At 40.3% G+C, this 12,406-nt stretch overlaps 1 long non-coding RNA gene across 1 annotated transcript; it reads right to left on the bottom strand.

Moving 5' to 3' along the window:
- Nucleotides 1–457: 457 nt before the first annotated feature.
- LOC308394648 lies at nt 458–11,143 on the bottom strand. The gene is made up of 5 exons (XR_013971268.1): nt 11,029–11,143; nt 10,645–10,743; nt 5,135–5,465; nt 1,005–1,100; nt 458–929 (listed from the first exon to the last, which is right to left on the bottom strand). It is a non-coding gene; the product is annotated as an uncharacterized lncRNA (long non-coding RNA).
- Between the last annotated feature and the right edge of the window lie 1,263 nt (nt 11,144–12,406).

Raw genomic sequence — 12,406 nt, 5'->3', positions numbered from 1 at the left:
TCCTGTTCATGTATGGTCAGAAAAAGCAAAAAACCCCTTAAAACTGTAAATAATCATGATCTGAGTTAATATGATTCACTGTACTCGACCTCTCTGCTGCGTTTGTTCACTGTAAAAAAACAAAAAATGTTGCAAAAAATTAAAAACTCAAGGCACTGCATTTATGTTTTTAGGTTCTGATGGATAACTTATAATTTCAAGTTTAGGAGAAAAGTTGCTTCAACTAATGTTTTTGTGTTTACAAGATTAATAACTGCTTTTTCTTAACTCATATTTTATTGTTTCAGCAATGTAATTCCTAAAGTTTACACAACATATTTTTTTTGTTTTGCCAAATTCCTTAAGTTTAGAAAAAGTATCCTTTATAGTTTTCATAAGGTGCTCCCTGTTGTATTAATGAAGGTTTACACAATGTTGATTTTCAAATAACTTTATTGTGTTCAAACACAACTGCCCATTGACAATGTTTTGAGATGAGCCATTTTTAACATACTGAAAACATTCAGCCACAAAGTCCTTTTCCAAAAACAAAACAAAAATGTCACATTTTTGTAATAAGTGTTACTCATCCAATTTTAAAGGTGTGGTATTGTCAGACAGAATATCAAACCTATCTTGATTGATAGTCACTAACAAACAGATTCAAAACATCGGATGGCAGGATGTGAACTCTTCTATCTGGTTTCCATACAGCAAACAAATGTGTACTTGAGTTCTTTGGGAAACTCCATGTTGAGCCCATAAAGTAGGCCAAACAGGTAGGCAAAGGCAGTGGGAAGGTCTGGCAGATCATCAAGAATAATGTCCTCTTCGAAAACAATGGCAGTGTTGACCCCTGTGGACTGCGAGTTGGGTCCTACGCAGTCCTCCAGAACAGTGAGGATGCCCACTTTAACACCTTGGGTTGCCCTCTCAACTGGATCTGTATCCTATGCAAAATTAACAACAGTACATATAAGTCTCTGTAAACCAAAACTGAAGATTGAGTAGATTTGCATACTCACCAGACATGTTAAGAAGAGTTTGGTCTCGTTGTCACGAACAAATATCGGTAACCCTTCCAAACTGATGGTTCATCGATGCTGGACTATGTTTGAGACCTAAAACATGGAAATCAAATAAGACTCAGTCTCATTTATAAACCTACCATTTTGTTTTTAAAACAAAATTGTGTTGTTAAAAAAAGTGTTGTTGCTAAAAATACAGCCTTAAGAAAGAAGATGTTAAAATTAGTTATTCCAGATAATTTCTCATGGTTTTGTCAGATTTCTTTTAAGTAATTTTGATACACAACCAATGTAGCACACTTATGACAACATTTATAACAAAAAGTGGCACGAGTGGGATGAGAGTTGAACTGTCCGTCATGACCTGCCATCTGCCAAACACACAGCGCTGCTTGTTAGCTTATAATCCCATTCAGGAGGACACACTTTTTGAAAACTAACAATTTTTATATCAATTTGGGAACTTCAGGTTCATGCACAAGTTTTGCAAACAAAGTTATTTGGTACTATTTACCTAAAAATGCAGCCAAGGCCTTAGGCGTTTTTTATATAACCATTTAAATCTATTTACAGAACAATCAGGTGTTCTGCATCAAATAAGAAGGCATACAAAGTATTTGTGCCAGTCACAAAAAATAGTTTGTGTTCAGTATAAGACAGAAGAGAACAGCACAGGCCTAAACCCTGCAGGTCTGACAAAAGGAGGTGTATCACTCCTGTTTTCCATATGGGAACAGCGTTTACACTGGAATCTGCCTTTGATGGCTTTTTTGGAGCAAATGTGACATTCAGCTGCATAAGTGACACACAATACAAAACAATAACTACACAACACACTAACTCTAGCCTCCAAACACGCTAAACACAGCAATGTGGGATACTGTTTGTCCGTGATTTACACAGGGGGAACAAATTGTGGCAGGATAAGCCTGATATTATTTGTATCCCACTATAACTTCGTTGTATAAGGAGCTAACATCTCAAAAACTTCAGGAGTAGTTAGTCATTATAAGAAGTGTTTGTAAACTAAAAATCAACAACGTGGGATACTGTTTGTCCGTGATTTGGAAAGTCCAGCGTGTGCTCCCGACGCAGGGGAAACTAATTCTGTCGGGGATACCTAGTTTGGCATGACACCGGCGCGTCCGTCGACCCCAGAGGGTTAAAGTCTGTTTGATATGACTCTTGCAGACTCTAGTCTGCCTTCGTATTTAAAATACCCCCATATTTACTGCTCTGCTGCTTGTGCTCTGTACCTGCTTCTCTGATCTTCCTCTCCCTCCTGTTTGTGTGTTTGGTGGAGCTTGCTGGCCGTGAGGACTCCACCATCCCGTTCACACAGAAACTAAACCACATATTTTATTGGCTAAACATGATTTGAACAAATTAAACGACATGGCAGCGTGCGCCCCCGAAATTAATTTTTTTTTTAAAGCACCGGGGGTTTGCCGCCCATGGTCGTCAGTCATGAGCGAGCTAGTTGGTATACGTATGATTTCTATACATTTTACATCAGATAAAAACTTTGGTTGTAAGATTCAAATAATTATTTAATAAAAGTTAGACATTTTAAATGAGAATAAGCAAGAAAAGTATTTCTTTGTCCCCTCCTTTCCCTGTTAATGCCCTACATGGACCCCTGGCAACACTTTGCTAGACCCGCCCCTGCACAGTTACCAGCTGTCAGCTACTTAGAAAAGGATCCTGGTGTTATTTGTCTCTCAGAAACAGTTCATAACTTCCCTTCAACTCATTCATGTCACCTAAAAGGTAAACCTGTTTCTCCATCACAGCTCTGATGATTCAGTAAAGACATCTCCTGGTTTCATCTTCATGTTTCCCTCTCACCACATATCCAAACTGATATCATGACCAGCAGCTTTACAGCTGTGGCTCCAGCAAACATCAGCTGATACTAGAAATTAATATGAAATAACTTCTAACAACAGCTGATCAAGCTTAAAAGTGCTGCTGTTGTTTACCGCGACATCCGCTGGTTTCCTCTTTCTGGCGCAAAGTGGGCGATAAACAAACAAGAGAGAAAAGCCGATCAGCTGATCATTGATCAGTTTCATGATTGAAGTGGCAACAGGAGAGAGAGAATGAGAGAAGAAGAGGCAGCTGTGCAGCGTAAACACAGAATAACTCCAGCTTTGTGTCTTTTTCCATTGTAGCTGAAGTCCGGGACAAACTGTGTTCCTTTTCAGCTCAAACGCGTAATATTGTCTCTGAATATGGGACGATTCCGTTTTTTACGGGACGGTTGGCAACTCTACTAACTAACCTTATGAATAAAATAAAGTTCACTATCAGTAACATCATAGCACCCACCCAGCTGTATAGAAACTCTGTCATAGTAGCTAGTACGCAGTACGAGATATTCTAACTGTGAAAAGTCAGCACAACGAAAATAAACTACACCTAAACTACACCAGTTTCAGAGCTCATCACAGCACAGAAACAGCTTTAGTGAAGGTTACAAATGATCTTCTTATGGCCTCTGACAGTGGACTCATCTCTGTGCTTGTCCTGCTAGACCTTAGTGCAGCGTTCGATACTGTCGACCATAATATCCTATTAGAGCGATTAGAACATGCTGTAGGTATTACAGGTACTTCACTGCAGTGGTTTGTATCATATCTATCTAATAGACTCCAATTTGTGCATGTAAATGGAGAGTCCTCTTCACACACTGAGGTTAATTATGGAGTTCCACAGGGTTCAGTGCTAGGACCAATTCTATTTACATTATACATGCTTCCCCTAGGCAGCATCATTAGAAGACATAGCATACATTTTCACTGCTATGCAGATGACACCCAGCTCTATCTGTCCATGAAGCCAGATAACACACACCAATTAGTTAAACTGCAGGAATTTCTTAAAGACATAAAGACCTGGATGGCCGCTAACTTTCTGCTTCTTAATTCAGATAAAACTGAGGTTATTGTACTCGGCCCTGAAAAGCCTAGAAATATGGTATCTAAGCAGATTCTTACTCTGGATGGCATTACCTTGGCCTCCAGTAACGCTGTGAGGAACCTTGGAGTCATTTTTGACGAGGACATGTCCTTCAATGCACATATTAAACAAATATGTAAGACTGCGTTCTTCCATTTGCGCAACATCTCTAAAATTAGAAATATCCTGTCTCAGAGTGACGCTGAAAAACTAGTTCATGCATTTATTACTTCCAGGCTGGACTACTGTAATTCATTATTATCAGGATGTCCAAAAAACTCACTGAAAAGCCTTCAGCTAATCCAAAATGCTGCAGCAAGAGTGCTGACAGGGACTAGAAAGAGAGAGCATATTTCTCCTGTTTTTGCTTCCCTTCATTGGCTTCCTGTTAAATCCAGAATTGAATTCAAAATCCTGCTCCTCACATACAAGGTCTTAAATAATCAGGCCCCATCTTATCTTAATGACCTTGTAGTACCATATCACCCTATTAGAGCACTTCGCTCTCGCTCTGCAGGCCTACTTGTTGTTCCTAGAGTATTTAAAAGTAGAATGGGAGGGAGAGCCTTCAGTTTTCAGGCCCCTCTTCTGTGGAACCAGCTTCCAGTTTGGATTCAGGAGACAGACACTATCTCTACTTTCAAGATTAGGCTTAAAACTTTCCTTTTTGCTAAAGCATATAGTTAGGGCTGGATCAGGTGACCCTGAATCCTCCCTTAGTTATGCTGCAATAGACATAGGCTGCGGGGGGATTCCCATGATGCATTGAGTTTTTCCTTTCCAGTCACCTTTCTCACTCACTATGTATTAACAGACCTCTCTGCATTGAATCATATCTGTTATTAACCTCTGTCTCTTTTCCACAGCATGTCTTTTATCCTGTCTTCCTTCTCTCACCCCAACCGGTCGCAGCAGATGGCCCCGCCCCTCCCTGAGCCTGGTTCTGCCGGAGGTTTCTTCCTGTTAAAAGGGAGTTTTTCCTTCCCACTGTCGCCAAAGTGCTTGCTCATAGGGGGTCATATGATTGTTGGGTTTTTCTCTGTATCTATAAAGCGCCTTGAGGCGACTTATGTTGTGATTTGGCGCTATATAAATAAAATTGAATTGAATTGAATTAAACTTGGTCTATTTCTGACCCAGATAGACTGCAGGTCATAACTTCTTACCTGAAGTTCAGTTCACCTGACACTTGGGCCGGCGGCCTCCTCGGGTCTCTCCTCCTCCTGCCTCCCCTTCCCTCATCCACCTGCTGGCCTCTGTGGAAGCTCCGCCATAGCCACCACCAAACAACTGAGTTATTTTTACACATTGGCCAACATCTGGCATATCCACCAACTCACATTGTTCATGCCGTTACAAAAAAAAAAAAATCATCGGCCCACCTGGCAAATGCCCGGTATGCCTGATGGCCAGTCCAGCTATGAATGAGCGGTAGTTTTCTGTGAAGAGATCTTGTTGATGTCAAAGGTCAGCGGAGAATGGCCAAACTGCTTCGAGCTGAATGTAAGGTAACGGGAAATCGAATAGGCTTGTTACAAACAAGGTAGGCATAAGAGCATCTCTGAACACAGCAGCACAAGATTACACTGAGCACCACTCTTGTCAGCTAAGAACAGTAATCTGATGTTATAATTTACACAACTCACCAAAAGATTGGAAAGAGCAATTTCAGCAAAAAAGCATTTAGTATACCTTTTTGAGGTATACCTCAACTATGAGAGACAAAATAAGAAAAAACATCCAGAAAATTACATTGTCTGGTTTTTAACCCTTTAAAGCCGGTCGGAGCGGGGATGCTCCATTTTGCTTAACTATTTTTAATTCCAGGAAGCACTGCAACCACGTAAGCTAGCGCAATAATTTTTTTTGCACATGAAACCGGAGGAGTTGTACTTACATCTTATGCCATCAGCTTGTCCTAGGTCAGTTTCCTTCCATATATATCTTTGCAAAAATTGCATAAAAGCACTTGCAGCAACAAAAACATAATATTCCAGAAACATGCTTTGCCAATCTGATCAGCTGTTCATAACACTTCCTACGTCCATCAGCGCGAACTATCGCATGTCCTCCATGTCCTGCCTGAAACCAAAAGTGACGTCATTTCGCGGAACTGTAGTTTTTACCATCAGGGCCTTATGAGCCTATACTGGTGTTTTTAAAAGTTATGTTTGACTTTATGACTTTCTGTGTCATTTCTGGGATGCTTAGGACTCAAATTGCACTGCTGGAAATAGTTAATTTTGATGCATATGCTGTTTTTTTTTTTGCAAATTTGCATTGTAATATTTATTTTCGTTTTTCCTGCAGTATATAAAAATTGGTGTATTTCAAAAATAAAACTATGAAGACACTCAAAATATATTTCCTGTGGTGGGAAACTATTTTGTGCAACTTTTTTGTATTTACAGTTTGCCTCTTAAATTTCTCTAACTAGAAATATATGTTAAAAAAACAAAAACGATTTTCAATTTTTTGGTAGTTTATTGCACTTTTTTTGCAATTTATGTAATTACTATGCACTTAATGCATACATATTATTAAAATTTGGGCTTTACAGAACCAGTCATCCACCCATCCATCCACACATTCACACACTCGAGCTGAAATATATTGATGTATATCAGCTTGAAATGCTCCCAAAAATGGTACTATAGCAAGTAAAAATATAACATAAGCTCTGGTGGACTTGGGTTCTATGGTAGGTCTTAAAGGGTTAAAGAATTTATTTGCAAATTATGGTGGAAAAATAATCTCAATGCTAATCTCAATTCTTTGTTATACACCCTTTGTTGGCAATGACAGAGGTCAAACATTTTCTGTAAGTCTTCACAAGGTGCTGGTATTTTGACCTATTCCTCCATGAAGATCTCCTCTAGCCCTCCAGTTGTGTGCACCCTCACCTCTTTACTTTAGTGTTCCAATCACAATTGACCGGTCAGTATTAACAGCTTTTACCACCCACTGAATGGAACACCAAATTCCGTTCAGTGGATGGTTCAATGGGTGGTTCAGTGGGTCATTCAGTGGATATTGAGTGGTCCATTCAGGGGGTCACAGGCCAGGTGTATTTCCATTCATTTCCTATATTGGTCACATTTGACCCGAAACACGACATATGTAACAAAGTTGATTAAAACACTCAAAATTCAATGAAAGAGGTGCTCATCACTTTTCTATGTTCAAGTTCATAGTGTGGAGGATGTCATAAGGTCTTGAGGCAATCAGATGTAAAACACAATATTTATTGGTGTTTTAAGTTGTAAATTGGTCAGATTTGATCCGAACATGACAGGAGGGCCAGAGCAGTGATGTTTTGGGTCTGTTGCTGGGCAACACGGACTTTCAACTCCCTCCAAAGATTTTTTATGGGGTCGAGATCTGGAGACTGGCTAGGCCACTCCAGGACTTTGAAATGCTTCTTATGAAGCCACTCCTTCGTTACCCGGGCGATGTGTTTGTGATCATTGCCATGCTGAAAGACCCAGCCATGATTGATCTTCATTGCCCTTGCTGATTGAAAGGAGGTTTTCCCTCAAAATGGCCCCATTCACTCTTTCCTTCACACGGATCAGTCTTCCTGGTCCCTTTGCAAAAAAAGAGCCCCAAAGCATGATGTTTGCACCCCCATGCTTCACAGTAGGTATGGTGTTCTTTGGATGCAAGTCAGCATTCTTTCTCCTCTAAACACAAGTAGAGTAGAGTTTTTACCAAAAAGTTCTATTTTGGTTTCATCTGACCATATGACATTCTCCCAATTCTCTTCTGGATCATCCAAATACTCTCTAGCAAACTTCAGATGAGCCCGGACATGTACTAACTTAAATCCTGCAGTGCTAGGCGTGTCCCCCTGCTTGAGTCCCTGGCGGCATAGTGTGTTACTGATGGTAGTCTTTGTTGCTTTGGTCCCAGCTCTCTGCAGGTCATTCACTAGGTCCCCCGTGTGGTTCTGGGATTTTTGCTCACTGTTGTTGTGATCATTTTGACCCCACAGGGTGAGATTTTAGCATGGAGCCCCAGATCAATGGAGATTTGCATCTACAGTTTTGTTTTTGGTGTCCCCCAGCGTGTGGGGCTAGATGGCGCTAACGCGTTAACGAGCTAAACGCGCTAATGCTTTGACGCCGTGCAGCCCTACGCATGGGGCAGGCCGCGATAACTCGCTAACGGAGATTTACCGCATTAATGCGGTTATGCCGTTAACGTCATTTTAATGACTCAAACTCAATATTAGTGACAGCACTAATATTATTTTGTTCTGTCTAGGGTAGTGGTCCCCAATCCCAGTCCATGAGGGCTGGTGTCCCTGCAGGTTTTAGATCTCACCTTGGTCAACACACCTGAATCAAATGATTAGCTCATTACCAGGCCTCTGGAGAACTTCAAGAATTGTTGAGAAGGTAATTTATCCATTTACATCAGCTGTGATGGATCAGGGACACTGGCCCTCGTGGACTGGGATTGGGGACCCCTGGTCTAGGGTTTAGTTCAGCATGTTATCAGGCTGTTATTCATTTTGTTGGTACAAATTAAGATAGTGCTAGACAATTGTATTCACATGATAGTGAATGTAAGCCTGATGCTGGCACAAGAGTAAAAATTTTAAAATTAGGAGACTAACAGTCCCAGAAAGGTGGACTGTGTGGGAATTATAAACCTTTTGATAGAATTTTTTCTTTTTCTTTTTTTTTAGATATTTCAGTCTGAACCCAACATTGCTCTTCCCTGTAGTGCCATGCTCCTAGGATAGGTATAAAAATTGCATCAAACAAGCCAGACTGTGAATGACATGGAAGCTTTGGTTATTACAGTGATTCACCCACTGATCCCATAAGCTCTTTCAAAGACAGGGAGACCTTGGTTACATTAGAGTTTTGTGTGGTGATAAATTACATCCAGTTCTGGCAGCAGGCTGAAGGATGAGACCCTGACCTCTCACCACAACTCCAGCCTTCTCTGTCAGCTGATATCTGCTCAGCTGTGGTGTCCTTACACCACCAAATGAGTGGCAAGCTGACCGTGACCTCTGATCCTAACTTTCTTTGCAGGTATCAGGTGAGAACAGCAGATTACTACTTTACTGTCAGTGTGTGCTCCTTGAAAGGATTATGTCTTCCTAATCTGCAACAGCAAACATAAGGGGAGATTCACCAATATTAATAAAATAATTATGAACCATGTTGTGGCCATCTCTAATTGGACAACAAAGGATACGGGTGCAAAATTACTGGTATTTTTGTGCACTCAGCAAAAGAGTGCAACTTACAAGTCCAATTAAAAATGAATGACACTTGGACCTCAGGGAACAGACTGTGGAAAAATGTGAATTTCAGGTAATTGGGCACAGAGGTACCTGGTAGCAACCAAAACTTATTTCCTGTAAGTTTTTTATTGACAAGCAACTGATGTAATTACACGGTCATAATGCGAATCACATTCACGCCTCACCCACAGTGCTGAAAGAGTCCCAGCATGTTCTGGAGCTTGCGGCTCATTTTTCACAGCTACTGCAGGTTTGAGTTGCTGCCATAACTTGGTTTTTATGATCTCACTTTTTGTGCCAAATCAGACTTTCTGAAATTAAGATTCTTTATATTGCTAAGAGATTACTGAGATTATCTCACAGCGGGTACGACTGTGAATTAATTAAATTCCTACTGTATAGACAAACTGTAATAATAATCCTAAAGGATGGCTAAAAGAGGACACAGGAAACAAAAAGGATGTCAAAGATCCCATTAATCTGCTACCTATCAAAATGTATTTTACTCTCAGTTTAGATTGTGCTCTCTTCAGTTTTTGTGTTGGCTGCAGTCGTGAGATGTGTGTTTTGGCTCTGCTGTACAGCAGTGGCAAGGAAAGCTGGTTGGCTGAGAAAGCCTTGGGCAACTCTTAGGCACCCTCTGGCTGCCTACAAAGCTTGGCTCGAGTAGCTGATAAGCAGAGTCGACTTCACTTCAGATGTCAGAGTTTGGATCTTACATCTCAGATATTTGTTTGTGGCCTGACAAAATTTCACAATAACAGCAAGAATGTCTACACTGCAGCAATTAACCTCTGTAAATATTGAAAAAAGATGTGTTAGGATTAAATAACAGGTGACACAAAAGAGGATGAGCGTAAAAATAAAATGCAAAGATATATGGTACCAAAAATGCTACAAATGAGTGGAAAAGAGTTTTTGCATGAATTAAAGTCTGAAAAATTAAGTACACCCTTACTGCTTCCATTGGAATTAAGAGGGGACATAAGGGTAACTGATCACCATCAAGTGTGAGCACATCTATAAAACCTTTACTGAAGTTCTGGCAGTTTGCTGCTGTGGAGCATTCGAGGCCCTTAACACAAAGTCAGGAGCGGACAACCCAGCAAATTGATGCTTAGGTCAGACCGTGCAGTGCCCAGAGAAACTGCAAAAAACCCAAGAGCTACATCTCAAACTCAACAGGCCTCAGTTAGCATGTTAGATGTTGAAGTTAGTGACAGAAAAATTAGAAGACAAGCAAGCAAGGTTTGTTTGGAAGGGTTGCCAGGTGAAAGCCCTTTCTCTTGAATTAGGCTTGCAAAGCTGCATCTGAACAAGCCACAAGACTTCTGGAACAATGGTCACTGGACAGAGGAAACCAAAACAAAGAAAACCAAACACAGCATATCAGCACAAACACCTCATACTAACTGTCAACAAGAGCACGGTGGTGGAGGTGGATGATTTGGTCTTGTTTTGCAGCCATGGGACCTTGACACCTTGCAGGCACTCAGTCAACCACGAACTCCTCTGTAGACCAAAGAGTCAAATGTGAGACCATCTATTTGAAAGGCAGTTAGGACAGCACAATCATCCAACGAGTTGGAACAGATCTGTAGCAGAATGACTGAAAAAATAAAGAACCAAAGTGTTGTATCCAACTAGAGAAAGTACAATACAATTTTGACAAATATGAAAATCTTAGCAGGCTACCAGTTTCCCCTCAACATGCTGAGAAGCAATGCAGAGAGAAAATGGAGAGTCTGAAACGGGATTAGATAAAAAATAATAGCTCACAACAAGATGCTGCATTACCAGCTTGTGTCTGGCTTTTTCCACCTCTTCAGTGTTCCTGTTGGCAGTGAAAATGCAAAGAGAAAAAAACGCTTGGAAGCTATCTTGCTCCTGGGGGGACTTCCTCACTGGGGACTTACCCCCAGGTTGTCCCCAGTCCTATTTGCTCCAAAAAGTGACTAATGATCCACCACCCCCTGCTGTGAAATAAACCATTTTCTTCTCCACTTCAAAGTCAGTGCCTTCATATAATATTTTTTAAGTGAATATTGACTTTGCATTGCTTTTCCACATCTCCACATTTCCAGTCTCGGTTGACCATCTTTTTTTTTTTGCTTTTTCTCACATTTGACAATTTGATTGATGACTTATCTTTACGGTTTGATCTAAGTGTTTAAAAATAACATCAGAAATAATAATAATACAAAAAAGTACCTTTTAGAAATGTCTCACAGATGACTTATTGAGATGTTTAAACTGGATACATTTTCAAGGCTATCACGTCAAGATATAAGAAACACATCAAAAATAACAGCGGCTGTCTGATATTAAAGGAGTGTTAAGTTGTCTGTGACTCTCTGGTTGAAAGTGTTTAAAAATGCAATCTTATACCAGCCTAGGACGCCGGACTTCTTTGTCAAAACTGCAGTATTTGTGTCATCTTCCTGTGACACGTATCTCCAGAAGAAGTAGTGCGTAGTGTAAAGAAACCTGTGGCTTAATAAAGGTCACTTCCCTCAACTCGGATAAGCCTCTTAACACCTCTAAAAAAGTCTTTTTCCCCTCTAAGGTTATTTTGCATGTAAGTAATGTGAATTCAGAATTATTTCAAGCAGCCATATTGCCTCCTGGGTTTTGTTAAATATCCCAATTCTTTGATCTTTGGGCTGAAGGAAGAACAACACTCGGTGTATAAATGCTCAATCAATAATCTCTTTATTCCATACAATTCTCATTATTTCATACAACACTTTGAGCATAAACGTCCAGACAGGAGATGTGGACAGGAGGGTGTCTGCCAGATGTCGAAGTGTCTGACGGTTTCTCACATACTTATAGCTTCAGCACCCCTCCATAAAACCTAAACATCCACATTCTTTCTCTCTCAGTGAGCTTCCTGTGCGGTATGCTCTGTTCTTTCTAATCAGACAAATAAGGCCATGATTCTCTGAAAACAGTATTTCTTATAAACCAGCAGTATAATGCATCATAAAACAGTGCAATGATTTCACAATATTTAATCCAAGGCATAATGTGGCCTATAGCCGTATAATGATTCAACAATTCTTTGATTAGAAGTATAAGGTGGCATAAGATAGTATAATAATCTCACAATTCTCCCTTTGATCTCTTTTTAAAGAGATCACTTACATCTTACAATCCAGCGTTGCAAGGTCTA

This window comes from Rhamphochromis sp. 'chilingali' (assembly GCF_963969265.1).
Source record: "Rhamphochromis sp. 'chilingali' genome assembly, chromosome: 3".
Lineage (NCBI taxonomy): Eukaryota > Metazoa > Chordata > Actinopteri > Cichliformes > Cichlidae > Rhamphochromis > Rhamphochromis sp. 'chilingali'.
This window is presented reverse-complemented; position numbering and strand designations above follow the sequence as displayed.